An 18241-nucleotide genomic window follows, 5' to 3' on the forward strand; every position below is an offset into this window, starting at 1 on the left:
TACACTAAACTATATCCCCAGTCCTTTCATCTCTGATTTTGAGACAAGATCTCACTAAGCTGCCCAGGCAGAACTTGAACCCCGGGTCCTCCTGTCAGAATGCTGGGGTTAGAGGCATGATTTCAAATGTTCTCATCACCACAAATAAGCATTTGAAGTGAAGAGTATGTGAATTAGTTTGATTTCATCATTCCAAAATATACATGATAGGTCTCCCACTACCTCAGCAGCTATTATGCATAGTAGCTGCCCTCTTCCTATCTTGCTTTGCCCCCTCTGCTGTGTGACGTCACGCCAGGATGGTTGCTCCCGCCAAAGAACAAACCCTTCTTCCCAGCATGCCCCTGTTCCTGCCTAGAGAATAACCTAACACTCACTCACCTCCTACCATCTAGTGACGTCACAGGCTCTTCCACTGAGGTGGTTGAGTCACCACCTCACTCAACCCCGCCTCAGCCCGTACAAGCCCCACCCCAGTCTCTATAAAAGACTCTCCCTGCCCCGGCCACATTGCTTTTGTCTCTCCTTTGTTCAAGGACAGCCTGGCAGATCTATTCCCCTAATAAAGGCTTGTTGTGACCTGGTCTGGTCTTGGTTTTCGGCCCTTTTACCTGACAATACACACATATCAAGACATCAGATACGTTCAATTTTCATTTTCTGATGTGTTGTTGTTTTGGCTTTGGTTTTTTGAGACAGGGTCTCCTTATATAGCCCAGGCTGGCCTCGAACCCTGGGCAGTCCTCCTGCCTCAGCCTCCTGAGTACTAGGGTTTCAGGCGTGCACCACCACATCCTGCTCCTCATTTGTTGTTTTAAAATAATGATAATAAAAAGAATGTCTAAGTAATAGCAACCCCTAGACTCGGAACCAAAAGTCCCTCAGTTTTGCCCCAGCAACCTGAGCAGTCTGAGGGAAGCAGCTCGTGGAAAAGTTGGGGTGACCACCAAGGGCTTGGGTGGTTTTTGAGAGATCAGTTCGGTGCTATGATGAGGCCAGAAGCCAAGCCGAAAGGCTTGTTTTGGTGTTGTGGTACTAGGGACCCTGAGGTGCTTTACCACGAAGCTACATCCCCATCCTTTCTTCTTTTTCATTTTGCGATAGCGTCTTGCTAAATTGCCAAGGCTGGACTTGAACTTGCGAACCTACTGCTTGGGATTAGAGCGGCGTGCCACCAGACTCACTTGGTTCTTGATAGTGTTCCAGCGTTCGGAAGAACCCCTGCGCAAGGCGATGAAAAGCGCGCCAGCCCTTGATGGGCTGCTGAGGGCTGAGCAGGCGCCCGTCACTGGACCTTCCTCGCTGTTCGTTCCCTGTTACCCCACTTGAGGGCGCTGCTCCCCACTCCACGCCCCTAAGCCTTTTTCTCTGCAGAGGTCCCCTCTTCGCCAGGGGAATGTGAAGGTCTCTGTGATGGCATGCATACTGATTTAGCAGTTTGGAGCAGCGACAACCACATTGTATCAAATCTTTGTTGTCGTCATTGTTGTTTTGTTTCGGTTTTGGTTTGGCTTAGTTTTTTGAGACCGGTTTTCCATCTGTAGCCCTGGTTAGCCTTAGACTGGCAGCGATCCTCCTGCCTCAGCCTCCTGAGTGCAGGGATTACAGAGGAGCACCACCGCGCCCTGCTCTGAAGTCATTTTAAAGTTAAGGTTCATTTAGACTCCTGGGGGGGGGGGGGCACATGCTAGGGGCTTGTTCCAAAATAGCCTCACTGTGCCAGAAACGGGCCCTCCCTATGTCTCCGAATGTCAGTGTTTCAGTACCCACCTCATGGGAGCAGGACCAGAGCCATCTTTCATTTCTGTCTGGTTCTCAACTTACTTTCTGAGTCTAAACTAGCTTGTGATAACCATAAGGCCTGCATGCCAAAAAAAAACCCCAAAACTTATCTTGTGAACTCTTTCAGGAAACTTACACAAATGTTTTTAAAAATATATATACATTTTTAGCCTGTCACCTGCCTAGCAAGCGCAAGGTCCTGAGTTCAATACCCGGTAACCCCCTCCCCCCCCAAAATATATATATATGTATATTTTTTTAAACATAAAGAAAAGTCTATTTTCACTGCCATAGGATTACCAAGTTATTTGTACACCATTATGGGACCAGCAAGTGTTGTTTGTATCAAGCTCCGCCCCAGCATTAAAGCCAAAGTGACAAATGCTCAACAAACTGCTGCATTCAGGAGATTGCTCCACTCTTGAGATCTTCGTATGGCAGACGGCCAGCTCCCTTTGGCTCCTTCCTTAGGATGGCCTAACTCGGGGGCCTTTTGCCCTCATGAGTGGCTTCTGTGTCCACTAGCGACAATACCTTCATTACTTTCACTAGAATAAATTGCTATATTCACTTATTACTCGGCTAATTTTCTGTAGATCAGTTAACCCTCCTGGGGGCAGGGGGTGAGACAGGATCTCAATAAGTAGGCAGGCTGGCCCCAAATTCACACTCCTCTTGCCTCAGCCTCCTGAGTGCTGAGATCACAGGTATGAACCTGGCTGAAATGAACTTTTCAAAAGGCAACATGTGGGTCACATGTTGTGGTGCACATCTGTAACCCACCACCGGAGGCTAAGGATGATTGGCAAGAACTCCTTAGCCTCGTAGGCAGCCGGGATTATCGGCACACAGCCCATACTAGGCTACCTGACATCTCTCTAGCCATCCTATTCAGAATAGCATGTGGTGCCAGGCGTGGCTGTGGTATCAGGTAGCTCCCTTGGGAAACAGCTCGACAAATAAACATGACCAAGTTTGGGGTGCTCGCCTCTTGGTTTCCAAATTTTTCTCACCTCTAACTAAGAATTGAACAAGACAAGCAAAAACCATGACAAAGTTTCTTTGAAAAGTGAAGGGTGAAGGCTCAGGGGAAAACTGGCTCTGCAGAGTGAACTTGGGAGCAAAAGAGAGGAAAAAATAAAAGCACACCCTGGAGGACACAGGGCGAACTTCCCTGAGGGAAGCCCCGCAAGCGACCTCTTTATGACATGTATGTCCTTTTATGCTGTCCACATCTCCTGGGAACCCAGGAGAACATCTACACATGGGGCCTGAGAGGCGGTGCCTGGTAGATTCCCACCAGGCCTCTCTTCCCAGCCAGTCTAAGCCACACCTGCCCTCCTATCTCAGTCCCTCACACCTGTAATCCCAGGAAGATCAACGTGAGTTCGAGGTCAGCCTGGGCTACATAGTGAGACCTTGTCTCAAAAATAAATAACTAAAACCAGAGATGTGGTATGGCATCTGGTGTATAAAATTTGATTACACCAGGCATAGTGACACAGACCTGTAATCCCAGCACTCTGAGAGACTGAGGCAGGAGGATCATAAGTTCAAGCCCTGCCTGGGCAACTTTATGACTTAGGGAGATCCTATCTCTAAATAAATAGATAAAAAGATAGTTAAACAGACAAGGTAGAGATGTAGCTCAGTGCGAAGGCCCTGGGTTCAATCCCTATTACAATAAGTCCCCAATTTACGACATTCTTCTTAGATGCAAACAAATCGCAGAATTAGCTCACCCTAACCCTAGCCCTGTGCCACAATTTTAAGGAACTTTAAAAGTAAAAAGTTTATTTACAGTATTTGCGTGTGTGTTGTGTTTTATTGTGCTTTAATTGTATATTTGCGTTAAAGGTGTTTAAAACTCAGTTTGTCGGACTTAGGAACGAATACGATTCACAAACGTTCTCCCGGATCGGAGCTCGTTTGTAAGTCGGGGACTTACTGCATACGCACGCATGCAGGCACACACACCCCAGTTGGGTGGTTGCTGTTAGCGCACCATAATTTACTTTTGACCAGCTGTTTTCCGGGTGGTAATGCCAGGATGTGGCCTGTTGGTGGCACTGTTGTCCTCGGCCTCCCTGCCCCAGCCTCTCAGCGTTTCCCTACCCGCCAAGTTGACACTGAGAGGACACAGGAAAGATGGCAGAGTCCGCGCGTTTCAGCCCCAAAAATGTCCTCCTTGTCACATCGCAGTGTTGGCACTGCTCCACTTGTTCATCCCTGCTGTGACTGCAGCGTCCCCAAGGTCGCTCTTTCAGCTGGAGCCTCTCCCACCCCAGGCACTGACAAACCACGAGGTCTCCGGGAAGACTTGGGGGGTAGAGGGGCAGCCCGGGCTGTGGTTTCCTTTTATCTTTGTTTCTCTTTCTTTCTGCAATACTGGGGGTTAAACCTAGGACCTTTGCACTGAGCTACACTGCAAGCTCTTTTTTCATTTTTTATTTTGAGACAGGGTCATGCTAAATACCACACGTTCGTTGCCCAGGCTGGGCTTGAACTTGAGGTCCTCCTCCCTCAGCCTCTCAAAGAGCTGAGATCGCAGCGCGCACATCTCTAGCAGCCTCCGGGCCGTGCTTGGTGCTGTGGGGCCTGCACTTCACTAAGTCCCAGGACCCCGGCGCCTGGCCACTGCTCATAGTCCGGATCATGGGATCATCGACTCAGGCCGCATGGTGAGCGAAAAAGCGCTGAACACTCACCCAAACTGGCGACAGCTCCAGCTACATAAAGTGTTACTTTTTCACGTAAGATTAAAATCCACAAGATCGAACTCTCCCTCGTGATTCTCAAGGCAGAGGCCTGAGCTGCATTACGGGTCATGAGAGGGCAGATTCTGGGTCCAAACCACCCACACCCAGTCTACTCTCAGTAACTGTGTGACCAGGACAAGTTGCCCAACCTCTCTGTGCTCCCATTCTGCCTCTCAAGACCGAGAGTGATAACAGCACCCACATGGGGAGGTGTTAGGATGAGTGAGCAAAGTGCTCGGCAGGGCCTGGCACTGGTGAGTGCATGCTGCCCAAGGTGTGAGCCCTGCAGGCACCAACAGCTCCACACTGGAGCTCACTGTGCACCCCCTCACTCCAAATTTCACATCCCCTGGGCCTGGAGGTGCACATTTGTTTGTAATAGCAGCAGACTGGTAGGCTGAGGCAGGGGGATTGCTGAGAGTTTAATGTCCCCCTGAACCACATGGAGAGACCCTGCCTCAAAAAACAAAACAAAAACCACAAAAGAGCTGAGGATGTAGCTCAGTACTAAAGCCCTGATTCAATCCTCAGTACTCGGGGCGGGGGGGGGGGGGTGCTAGCACTGGGTATGGTGAGTATCCCTGTAGTACCAGCTACACAGGATGCTGAAGCAGGAGAATCTCTTGAACCCACAAGTTCAAGACCAGCTTGGGCTACATCACAAGATCCTGTCTGAAACAAAACTAAAAACACACGTGGCCTAATATTTACCACTTTACCCTGTCAGGTGTACATTTTGGTACTGTTAAGCACATTTACAATGCTGCATAACAGTAATGAATAAATTTTTACATTATTGTATACTTTTGGCCAAGGAACTGTATTGCCTATTTTAACAAATAATTTTTTTTTTTTTTTTTTGAGAAAGGGTGTTGCTATGTAGTTTAGGCTGGGCTTGAACTCACTATGTAACCCAGGTTGGCCTCAAACTCGAGGTGATTCTCCTGCTTCTGCCTCCTACTAATTTTAAAATCACTATGCTCAAGTAATACATCACCAACTTCTATCTCAGTTAAATAAAAAGAGCCATTGTGTTGGGAAGGAGTTAGAAAAAGAGAATATGTGCGGGGGGGCAGGGAGCCCAGGCCCTTCTCTGGGTGTGCCAGGCAAATGCTGTACTGCTGAGCTACACCTCCTGCCCAGGACACGCACTACACAATCAGACAAGCTGGCCATGGTGGCTCATGCCTGGGGAGGCTGAGGCAGGAGGATCACAAGTTCAAGCTCAGCTTGGCCAATTTAGCAACTTGGCAAGAATCTGTCTCAAAATAGAAAATAAAATTTTTAAAGACTGGCAATGTAGTTAGTGTGAAGGCCCTGGGTTCACTCCCCAGCATAAAAAAAGTGGAAAGAAAGGAAAAAATGCGCTCCTCCAAGCACTGCCATGCTCATGAACTGAGATTTCTTGTAGAGCAAGGAACACAGCACCTAGCCCACTGCGACCTCGAACTTGCAGGGGAGGCTGATCAGGCACCTCTGGGCCACTGCAGGGGCTGGCTCCCTGGCGACCTGGGATTCCCGGGCAGGACACACCCACCACCAGGACTAAGCCACAAAGGGGCCACAACTCCACACATGGACATGTGCATATACACCTTGAACTCAGGACACCTAAGTCAGAGGGCAGCTGAGGCACAACGTTCTGCACTCAGCCTAGCTGCCTCAGTGGTGAAACCTGAATCAGCTCTGGGTGAATCTGCCACTGGGTGCAGGCTGGGGGCTGAGGGCAGATGTGGCCATTCTGGACAGAGGTGGTCAGCAGTCATCTCTGGGGTGTTAAGAAAGCACTTTCCTACTATCTCTTCACTGTTTAACCCTATTTTAAAAGGCAGATTCCCCAGGCGTGGTGCACACCTGTAATCCCAGCACTAGAGAGGCTGAGGCAGGATTGCCAGGAGTCTGAGGCCAGCCTGGGCTACATAGTGAGACCCTGTCTCAATCAGTCAATAAATGGCAGCTTCACTGGGTATGGTGGCACACACTTGTCATCCCAACACCTGGGAGGCCGAAGCAGGAGGATTGCAAATATGAGCCCAGCCTGGGCAACTTAGCAAGACCGGCCTCAAAATAAAACTAAAGGGTTGGGGATGTCACTTGGCACTATGGCCCTGGGTTCAATCCCCAATACCACCAAAAACCAAAAAGGCAGACTGCAAGATGTGCTATATTCATATACGAATACTCCAAAACAAATGACACTATGATGTGTTGCAAACACACAGTAATAATTCATATATATATGCAAATATAAATGTGGGGGAAAGGAGTTTCGGCTGAGCATGGTGTTGCCTGCAATGCTGTCACCCTGGAAGGCTGAGGCGGGCAGATGGCACCTTGCAGCCCAGCCAGGCAACCTAGCGACTTCATGAGGCCCTGGCTCAAAATTAAAAATAAAAGGGGGAGGAGCGCTGGGGATGGAGCTCAGTGAGAAGTCCTGGATTGGATCTTCAGTGTCTCAAAAACTGAGGAGGAGAGGGAAGGAGAGAGACAGGGAGAGATGGAGGGTTTTCTGAGCACCTCAGGGAGGAGAGGGCCAGGCATGGGAGCTCGAATAAAAAAGTTGACACAGTTACAAAGGCTGTGGCAATTAAAGCAAGGGCTTTAATGGAAAACTGAGCTGTACCATATGTATATGTACCTCAGTCAGGGTCTCCCTAAGCAGTCCAGGATGACCTTGAACTCACTTTGTAGCTCAGGTGGGATTACAGCCTTGCACCACCAAGCCCAGCCCTGATACTCTATTTTTTTTAAAATTACTTTTACTTACCAGACAAATAGAAAGACCATGTTTGTGGCTGTACGTGACGTACTGAAATACAGGATGTTACGTGGTGGAATGGCTGAATCAAGCTCATTGACATAGGCCGCGCCTCACACTCTTACCGGCTTTTGCGGTGAGAACGCTGGCGAGCTTCATCTCCTTCCTTAGCAGTGCCCAAGTACACAGTGCATTGTGGCTCGCGGGTTCCAACACCTGCGCCGATCTCGGTTGGTCGCGCCGACGACGGCGGCGGTGCTGGTGCTGTGTCGCCCTCTCAGGGACACTGTCGCTTCCCACAGTCTTGACCTTGGCCCACACAGCCACCTTGATACTGGGCGCTGACTTCCTAGCTTCCCGGTGATCCCTGGCATCAAGCGGAGCCAGGGCCTCTGGCGTCGCAGCCACAGGCAGGGCGTGCCCTCAGACCCCCGACCCCAGCGGCCCTGCTCCTGGCAAATGCTGCTACCATTTCTTTAAAAAATACATCTTATCAAAACTAACTCAAGAAGTTAAAATCCAGAGTGATCTTACAACCATTCCAATAAACCATTCCATCAGGCAGTATTTATTAATCTTTCAGGAAAAAAAAACAGGCCAAGAGAAACAACTGCTGCCAACATTCTAGGAACTGATAGTCTCAAACTTGTACAAACTCTTTCAAAGAACAGAACAAGAAATAAACACATGCTTAAGCTTAAACACACCTTAAGCTTTGTGTAACCTTGATTCCAAATCAGAGAGAGTAAACTGAAATGAAAATATAAAAAAATTATGAGGCAGGCTCACTTGTGAACATAAACATAGAATTCCTAATATATATATATATATATATAAATATATATATATAACACACATATATATACACATATATATACACACATATATATGTATATATGTGCGTTATATATTTATTTATTTATTTATTTATTTATTTATTTTTTCTTTTGAGACAGGGTCTCACTACATAATTCAGGCTGGCTCTGAACTCATTATGTAGTCCAGGCTGGCCTCAAACTCACTGTGATCCTCCTGCCTCAGCTTCCTGAGTGCTGGGATTACAGGTGTGTGCCACCACGCCCAGCCATATTTTTTTCTAAAAGGCATGGCTCATCAGTTATACCAGCAATGCAAGTTTGGCTTGTTATTTTAAAATTAATTGATTAAAGTTATCATATTAACACTTTGAAAGATTTAAACTATATGATCACTTCCAGAGATTAATAAATAAGCACTTAATTTATATTCAATATCATTCTTTTTTTAAAGCCTTGAATAAACAATATAACCATGAGAAATTGATTTTCTGTTGTTATTTTTTGTTTTATGAGACAAGGTCTCCCTATGTGTCCCAGGATGGCCTTGAACTCATGGCAATCCTCTTGCCTCAGCCCCCCAGTGCTTGGATTACAGGGGTGCACTACCATGCCCAGCAGCCATGTGAAATTGAAAGGATTCACTTCAAGTAGGTAACAGGGCACATACAATTCCATTCTGGGCCAGGGATTTAGCTCAGTGCTTCCGACGCCTGCCTTGAAAGGCAAGGACCTGAGTTTGATCTCCGGTACCAAAAAAAACAAAGAAATACAATTCCATTAACAGTATCCTATTCAACATTATACTGGAGGTTTTAGAAGGTACAAATGTAATATGAAATATAAGGCATAAAGTTTGAAAAAGGAGAAGGAAAGATATCATTATTTATAGATATGACTATGGCTATAAAATCATGAAGGAATCTACACAAAATTTTAAAAAATTGTTGAGAAAATTTATCACAGCTGCTGGATACAAAAATCAATATATGACAGTCAACTGCTTTTCTGTATGCCAGCAACATTTCTAAAAGTTTATTTGAAAAATACGTAACTTATAACAGTATCAAAAATATGAATGATTTAGGAATGAATATTTTTTAGCAAAGTTGTACAAATTCTATGTGAAGAATTATAAAACATTTGCTGAAGAATACAGAAGACTTTAGTCACTGGATCCTTTTAGATAAGACTCAGTATTGTGAAATATCAGTTCTCATATCTACAGGTTTGCTTAGAACTTGAGGAACAGGTTTTAAAATAACTCATGCATTTTCCTGAAAAAGTAAGGTTCTCTCTCTACTAGGTGTTATGATATAATAAAAAAGAGTGTGCGCTCCCAGATGCTCATGCCCCAGGATGGCTCGTTCTATGGAAGCACTGGCAAAGATCTTTAAAGGAATTTTAGAAGCTGAACTTATGGGTGCTTTTGGAGCATATTTTTTGTTTAATAAGATGAACACAAGCCAAGATTTCAGGCAAACAATGAGTAAGAAATTTCCTTTTATCTTAGAAGTTTATTACAAATCCATTGAACAGTCTGGAATTTATGGAACCAGAGAGCAAGATCAAGAAAAATGGTTGGCTAGCAAAAATTAGGATTTTTCTTTTTCTTGATGATACTTCTCACATCTCTGTTGTGTATCCAGTCGTCACGTTCAGCCTCCCATCTAAACTGTTTGAGATCTTTAAGAGAAGAAAGATGAGTTCACCACACCGTGACACTGGACTCCCACAGGGCTCCTGCCGAGCAGCAAGACTTCAGGTCACCTATGACATGCAGCTCCTGCCCACTAGGCAAACCCACCACCTGTTCGTTGCTCTTCTACTTTCATTGTCAAAGATTAATATTTTACAAATAAAACACTAAGGAAGGAAAAGGAACAAAAAAATAAACAAGAGTGATTAAAATAACTGACAAAAAAGATAGAACAATGCAATCTATTAAAAAAAAAAAAAAACAGCAACAGCCAGGCTTGGTGGGGCCTGCCTGTAATCCCAGTTTGGGAGGCTGAGGCAGGAAGATTGCTTCAAGTTCAAGCCCAGACTGGACTACACAGCAGGCTTTGTCTAAAAAAGCAACAAAAGCCAAAAGTAAAAAGCATTTATGTGGACATCCCTCTTTTAAAAACAGAGTTCAGTCCCAGGGACCAGGTCAACCAGGTTGTATAATGAATTGGTCGCTAAATGAGCCATCATCCATACTACGTACCTTACAATATTCAGAACAAAGAAGTGGTCAAAGGAAACTCCAACTTGATGCCTTTGCTTTCATTTGCATAACTCTTACATGCACTGCTGTAATGTGGTTGTTTGTTTTGGTTTTTTGGTTACCAGGCTTCAACTCAGGACCTTGTGCTTGTGAGGCAGGTGCGGTGCCACTGAGCTAAATCCCTGGCCCCAGTACTGTAATGTGTAAGAGAACACTGAACTACAGTGCTGGACAGGACAGTACAGGACAGTCAGCAAAAATTACAGTGCTGTACCATAGAAGAAGCCACCATGGGGCCACACCGTCGGTCACATCCTGCGTCCTAGCTCCTAGTGCGAGTCTTAGGTCTGAGCAATCCTTACACAGGTAGGCCGTTAACTGAGGAGGATCTGTAATGGACAAACTCTTACCTTGTACACCAGAAGGAACAAGCTGTCTTGGATCCTAAGAGGGATCCAAGGTTGGGAGCGCAGAGCGCAATTCCTAGAGAAGCCCAGGGAGGGCTGAGGACTGAAGGAGACTGAAGTTGGCCTGCAGGTGTGTGCAGGCCGCCCTCAACTGGCTCCTCCAGAGAGCTGTCTGCACCCTGCACTGCTGCGGAATGGTCAGCTCACAACCCAGCTCACCCAGGACTTGGCGAGTGGCAGTCACCAGAGCACCTTTCTCTCCCTGCATAGCCAGAGGCTTTACCCACAGAGAGGCGACTCCAGCTTCAGTTGGACCACACTGTTCTTTGAATTAGGTAAAATGAGTTGCAGGGTTTTCCTTTTCATTTTTTTCTCCCCTCCCAAAACATTTTCCTCCAAACTTGTGGCCAAGTATTAGCTCCCAGTCAGTGGCTGGGTTCCCACCTGAGGTTGTGATCCCTGGGGAGTTGCTTGTCCTAACCCTGGAGAGGACTCAGATTCCGCCAGTGTGCACAGTGTGGGACAAAGAGAGGGGGCAGAATTCCCCGTAAATATTCATTGTGGGTACCAGTTATTAAAACATTGAGTATTGTCAATGTAAGCCTTGTCAAGCCTGTGGGAGAGTTGAAGAGAAAACTGGACTGCTTGATACATAAAACAAAATGTCATTCAGTGATACGGGCCCAGTGTCCCTGCTAATGACCATGTCCCCTGGGGCCTGAGGCCCAGGACACTGCCCTCCAGTCGTGCCCAGTAATGGGTACATAGGCAAAGACTGGCATAATAGAAACTAACCTTTTCCCTTTTCCTGAAGTAGAACAAAGTGAATTGGTAATTGTATTACAGCCTCAGATTTCTTTAAGCATTTATCCCAATGAATAATTATGGTCTCTCTATAAAAAAGTAAGATTAAGTTTCAGCGAATTTGCAGTTAATTACATTGTGGGGTAAAAGAGCGACTTCAAAATGGGGTTGCAAAAGAAAGGCATGGAAAAGTGGCTTTGTGTTCTTCTCATGCATTTGTGCTGTCTGCCATGCTGCAAGTATGTGTTGCTGTCACTCATCAGTGAGGTGACTGTGGTTCTGTGATGGATCTTGGCATCCACACCAATTAAAACATCCGCAGTTCCACCTGTTGCCCCTAACCATCCAGTGCTGCTACACGGCCGTTCTTTGATTTTTGACTTTGTTTTTGGTACCAGGGCTCAAACTCAGGACCTTGCACTTGCACGGCAGGAGTGGTGCCACCAAGCTGAATCCTCCATGGCCATTCTTTGACCCTGAACAACCATCTCTTGCTTCCTTGAAAACTTGTAGGGAATGTCCTCCTTTCCTTTGTTTTGCTATACATGCGCTCAGTGGCTCTGGTTGGCTCTGGTTGGCTCACTAACATACATTGTTTGTTGTCTTTTTCTACTGTAAATAGTAAATATAGTTTGGTAGAAAATATTTGTAAGAATTCTTCTGAAGCCTTCTTTCCAGGTGATCTGGATAATCAAAAGCTATTTATATGTATGGATACTAATGACATGTCCTATCAGCACATTTGAAAAAATGAGTTCTGGTCAGGAGTGGTGGTGCACACCTGTAATCCCAGCACTTGGGAGGCTGAGGCAGGAGGATTGCTTCAAGTTCTAGGCCAGCCTGGGCTACATAGTGAATTCAAGGCCTGCATGGACTGCAGAGCAAGACCTGGTCTCAATAAATAAATAAATAAATAAATAAATAAATAAATAAATTCTGATGACTCTCACTTGGGCAGGCAGTTGTTTCCCTGCAGGTCCATGCCTCATCCTGTGGGGCTCAGCCTCTGGTTTCTGTTGAATTATAAGGCACTTTTTGTTACTTGTGGGACATGAATAATTCTTTCAGAAGACTCTAAAGTTTTGTTACTAAACAAAGAGAATTGCAACCATTAGAAAAATGACCATAAGCTGCTGCGCTGGGCCGAGGGCCCACCATGTCCCTGCCACAGGGCCCAGAGCTGCTGGCTGGAGGCCGGGTCCAGGGCGGCTGCGGAGGCCTGAGGTCAGCCACAGAAGCTGCCTTGGAGGTGGGAGCCCAGGGAACACACCACCACCACCACCACCACCACCACCCCCATGCTGCTGCAGCCAGGGCATCTGGAGCTGGGCGACATGGAGAAGGACTGAGTGGTGGCTGTGTTTGTGGTCACCTTCGATCCATGCTCTGGAAACATGGTACAATGGTACTTACCTCAAGCTATTGACCTTGAAGGTGTTGAGTGCAAGTCTTTGGCCAGCAGGTCCCATAAAATTTAGTCTGATTTTATCTATTTTCAAAAGGGACCCTTTTTTGGCCTGGCCTGCTTTGCCAACATGCCCATGGAAAGCGAGCTGGAGCTCAGTGCCTGGATGAAGTCTGTGGGTATCCTCTCTCCTTCCTACACCCTGCTCTACTGGTACATGCACTTGTTGGAGAACCAGGTTCAATTTGAAGTTCTAGCAAGAAAAGTTTTCCAGCTTGGTGATTAAAGAGGACCAGAGGTAACCTGAGAGAGGAGGCTTGTGAGGCAGAACATGAAGAACAGAACCAGGCACCAGCTGGAGACACCAGGACATTACTCTCATCTGAGTGCCTTCTATGAAGAAAAGAAAGGTGTGTTCCATGCAGGACCTGGGAGGTAGCAGCCTGCCACCTGTCTATTGGCTGCCTTCCATGCACCACTATGTATCCCAAGATGAAGATCACACACTTGGCTGCATGTCTCAGTTTTTGTTTTTTGTTTTTTTTGGTACCAGGGATTGAACTTAGGACCTTGCGCTTGCGAGGCAGGCAGTGGAACCATTGAGCTAAATCCCCGGCCCATGTCTCAGTTTTTTAAGTTCTTTGGAGAGCAGATCCTCATCCTCTGGAAATTTGCCTTACTCCGGAAGAATACTTTGCTATTTTCTCCCGCACCTATGGGCGTTGTGTGCTATAGAGTGTACTGCTGCTGCTGCCTGGCCAACATCTCCCTGCCTGACATCAAGGGAACCATCCCCAAGTCCAAGCCATTCTTCTATGTGAACATGGCCGACACTGAGACCCTGGAGATGGAGGTGTCCTATGTGGCCTGCACCACAGAGAAGATATTCGAGGAGAAGCAGGAGCTGTACGATGTCTATGTGGATAACCAGAATGTGAAGACCCACCACAACCACCTGCAGCCCCTGCTAAAGAGGGACAAGAGGATGTTTCTTACACCAAATATGAGCTTCGCAAAGGTAGTGACCATTGGCCACTCGGTATAATGTTCTTCTATGAATCCCCTCCACTTGCAAGGGGCTGGTGAATCCTAAGGGCCAGGCCTTGCAGTGTGTGAGCAAATTCATTTTATAGTTTAGTAACGTGGGTTATCTCCAGAGGGTGGCGCAGTGGATGTTCAAAGGGGCTGCAGAAGAACTGAGTTTCTCCACTTTGATGAGGATTCCCTGGAAGCACTGACAGCAGCCCCTTTGGACCAGATAGATCCCCTGGACCCAGGAAGTCTAGCCAGGACCTGGTTGAGCTGGTTGACTCAGAGGCTGGAGCATGCTGTGTTAACAGGACTGTGTACGTGTGCAGCCGTCACACACTTCTCTGCGGCAAAGACAACATTCCTTAGGTTAGTAATTGGGTCCTGACCTAAGGGTTTTGTTAGAAAGTTGGGCAGTGCCTTCCCCCAGGAGAGTGGTCAGGAACCCCTGAATGTCCACAGTGTTGTTACCTGGTTTCCAGTGAAATGCTTTTTGTCTGGGATGGGTCCTGTAGTCACCTGCCTGTTCTCTTGAGCTGGGTTATTCAATGACTGCAAGATTAGGTCAGAGTGTAGTTGGTAACCATGGTCTGAAAGCCAGCTCCTATGAGTAGAGTTTAGTATTTTGACCTGGGACCCTGGGATATTGGTAACAAATAATCTCTTCCCCTTCCTCTTTCCTGCCTGGCTCTTGTTATTGGAGTAGCCATCAGTGTACCCACTGTCTGTGCCCAAACCAGGCTAATTATACAGCAGAGAGAAATAACCTTCAAACAAATGGATCACATGTCTTACATGACTTGTTTCAAGTTTTTACTTAATTCAAAAGTATTTCCACTGTGGCTCCTTGGTACAGAATTCAAGAGTGAAGAAATTCATGTGTGGAAATGCAAAGAAACACTGATTAAGCAAGGTACACCTCTTATGTAAATATATAAATAATTTTGGGTATTGAGATGTGAACTGTACAACTAATACACTCCTGTACAGTGTGGGTTTAGACATCATTCCAGTAACACATTTACTAAAGAAAACACATTTGTGTTTAGCAGATGAAGTTTCACTGTTTTTCCCTTTATGGGCAACTTTCTCTCCTGCCCTCACAAACCTGAGGAGGGCTTGCTTAATTGGGTCAAGTAATGGATACTAGTAGTGGTGTCTAGGTTCAGGGTTTTTAATTTGGGAGTGGGTGCCTGAAGACAGGCATGGGGGTGAAAGGAAGGGCCTGATTCTCCTGGGGGACCCAGGCAGACCCTCTTTTTCTAGACCCAGGAGATTTGCTAGAAGGACCATATTACCAAGCCCCTCTACCCCAAGGCCTGCATGTGAACACTTGTTTCCTGTGCTATTCTGCTGTGAGCTCAGACATGCTGCTGTCATGACAACAAGGGTAACAAAGACATTCCTGGATTTTCCTTTAAGTGGTGAGTCAGGGTTTGTGGGCACCTTTTAACCAGGCAGCTATCTTGTCACCTCTCTGTGTCCCTCATGCTTGAGGGACTGCTGGGCCTGGGCTCAGCTGACCTGGAGCAGAATTTCTCCCTCAGTCCTCCCCTGCTTTGCCAGCTTCCTCCCAAGACCAGAAATCTGGTGCAGAGCCTCTGCTTGGCTGAACTACATGTGTTAGCTCTTCACCATCCTGTGCCACACTGTTTACATCCCGAGATGTGTGCCTGGGCCAAGAAGCCTCTGGCTTCTGAGGTCACCCTTGAAGCCTCACTTAGTACCAGGCTGTGCTGCCCACAGCAGAGCCAACAGGCACAACCCAGTGTCACTTGCTGCCAGTTCCCATAAAGGGTTTGTTTGTGAAGTGGTAGGCAGGAATCTCTCTGTAGGACAGTAGAAGCTAGAAGCCATGTGGACCCACTTTTTTTGTCACTCTTGAAATATTTGCAGAAAGGCCATCTGCCTTTTTTGGAAAGAAGTGGGGTAAAATCCTTGATGGGCCTGTGAGCTCACTAAGGGCAGGCATTATTCTCACCACTGACCTGTGGGAGCTGGGCTGGGAACCTGTGGTGTGGGTCCTCCCACTCTCTGTCGGTAGCCCTCATCCCACCCTTGCCTTATAATTTATTAAAGTGAAAGAAAGAAAGAAAGAGACCATAGTGTGTTAGTATCTCAAAATAAAAATTATTTTCTAGTTTGTAATTATTTAATAATAATATTATAGGAACTATGCCTTGAGAATTCAACATAAAAGACAGACATATCCACTGAAATTCACAGGAACCATGCATTTGCAGAGGTCTTTGGTGCCTCCTTCCATGGCCTTCATTCATCTTCAGGTTACCTTGTCTTTGTCTTGAATGGAAGAGAAATTCACATAAGATTATTTATTTTATTTTATTGTTATTTTTTAAAAGATTATTTAAAGTGAACAAGCTAGTGGCAATTAGGACACTCACCATGCATAGCCACTCCTTCCAGCTGTTTCCAGAACACACTGTCCTCCAAAAACCAAACATCCCAGGAGGCCCTGCCCCTCCCCCTCTCCCATCACTGCCTTCTGTGTGGTGGGCGGCTGGTTCTGGGTGCCAACTTGGGGCTGCTAGGAACCTGTGTGCACGTACATCTGACAATTATCAGTTTCAGTTCTTTGGGGAACAGCCTAGACAGGGGTTTCTGTGTCCCTTGTCATTGTAGCCCCTTCCAAACTAGCCTCCTACTTGCCAGCCCACCCCATCCTCCATGAGATTGCAAGGTGACCATGTTCCCTTATTTTCAAAGATAGCATTTTTCCTCTTATTAGGAAATTTGTACATGTTCATTGTCAAACTTTTGAAAAATACAGGAATGTGGGAGACCACTCTGTTGATTATGCCCAAAGCAGCTTATAAGCAGTGCGAGTTAATCACACAATTGGCTTGTTTTAAGAAGTAAGTCCAACCAAAGTGTATGTGACTAGATAACATGGCAGCCGAGGTCAGAGTGACTTGCACCCAAATTCCATTCCCAAAATCAAGAATGCTTTATCTCTTCTCTTACAAGCCCTCCTTGTGTCAGCCCTAGCAACCACACATGGCCCCTTCACCCCAACTAAACAATTATTGTGTCACCAATAAATATCGACAGTTCTGGCTGTTCAGGGTCTTTGCTTGCTCAAGCACTGGCCATCCCAGCTCCCTGTCTCTCTCTAATTCTTTCTTCTCACCATGCATTATAGTATCAAGCAGAAGACTGAGGCCAACTGCAGGGGTCTCTGATACAGGAAAGTGTTTCAGTTCTAATCTGGGGAAATGGAAACATCAGGTGATGATGTGCCTCCTCCCTGACTTGGAGAAAGTCCTGCTGATCCCAATGTCCCTGCCTCTCAGCCTTCTCTCCTGATTCTTCCTCACCACCCCACCCCCATTTCCCTGAACCTGCAGCGTCTGAGCCATCACGAGCCATGTTCCTTGATGGCCCTGCCCTTCCTGCCCTTATTACCAGATGTGTCTCCTTACCTTTTCCAATTCATCCTGCCCTGCCACCGCTCCCCCAGCTTGTCACACATACCTAAAAGTGGCCAAAAATCACTATGTCCAGGACAGGTTCTGTTGCTTGCTCATTGTAGTAGCAAGTGTTTTGCCAAAACAACAGGGACAGGCTAACTTAGCTGTCAAGTTTATTTAGTGTGAGTTTTAGAGGTGGGAAGGTGGTAGAAGGCATTACAGCATGGCAGGAGCATGCATGGGAGTGAGCAGACACATCTCCAAGGAGGGGATGGCAAGCAGGGAGACTGGGCTTGCTCCCTAATAACCACTGCCACCAGGGACCAATAAGAGATCTCTCCACAGGGTGCACCTCATGGCCCAGGGCCTCTTACCAGGTCTGCTCTTAAAGACTGCACCCCAAAGCCTCCAGCCTGGGGTTGAAGCCTTGAACATGTGGAGCCATGGGGACACTTGAACCTCATCACAGTGTGGTACCCAGAAAGCAGCACAGACTCCATGTCTTGCCTCACTGCAGTCTCCATAATCCCCACAGTGTGCCCTGGCAGGAGGGCTTAGCATTTACCACACTCCCCATGTGAAAACTGGCAGTGAGGCCACTACACATGGGCAACCCAGAAGGATCTTGCTCTCCCTTCTTGCCTGCAAGTGGTCTTTCTGGGAATCCTGATGCTCTGGGGTTTCATTATACGCTGCAGTTGAAGCAGAGTGTGTCAGAGCTGCAAAGGAAGGACCTTGCCCTTAATGCTGGCTGCCAGCATTTATTGAGCACTGACTATGTGCAACAGGTTTATTTCCAGTCCCTATTTAACTGTTCCAGCAAGGGCAGAAGGCAGGTG

The 18241-nt window shown here is 46.7% G+C and overlaps 2 pseudogenes; both read left to right on the top strand.

The window, feature by feature from the left end:
• Nucleotides 1-9473: 9473 nt before the first annotated feature.
• Nucleotides 9474-9812, top strand: LOC106009677 (protein CEBPZOS pseudogene; annotated as a pseudogene).
• An 804-nt stretch (nt 9813-10616) lies between these two features.
• On the top strand, nt 10617-14424 carry LOC101718204 (DENN domain-containing protein 11-like; annotated as a pseudogene).
• The last annotated feature ends 3817 nt before the right edge of the window (nt 14425-18241 follow it).

The sequence above is a fragment of the Heterocephalus glaber genome, unplaced genomic scaffold, assembly GCF_053883595.1.
Source record: "Heterocephalus glaber isolate CG9 unplaced genomic scaffold, H.glaber_assembly_v1.0 deba00000071, whole genome shotgun sequence".
Taxonomy (NCBI): Eukaryota; Metazoa; Chordata; class Mammalia; order Rodentia; family Bathyergidae; genus Heterocephalus; species Heterocephalus glaber.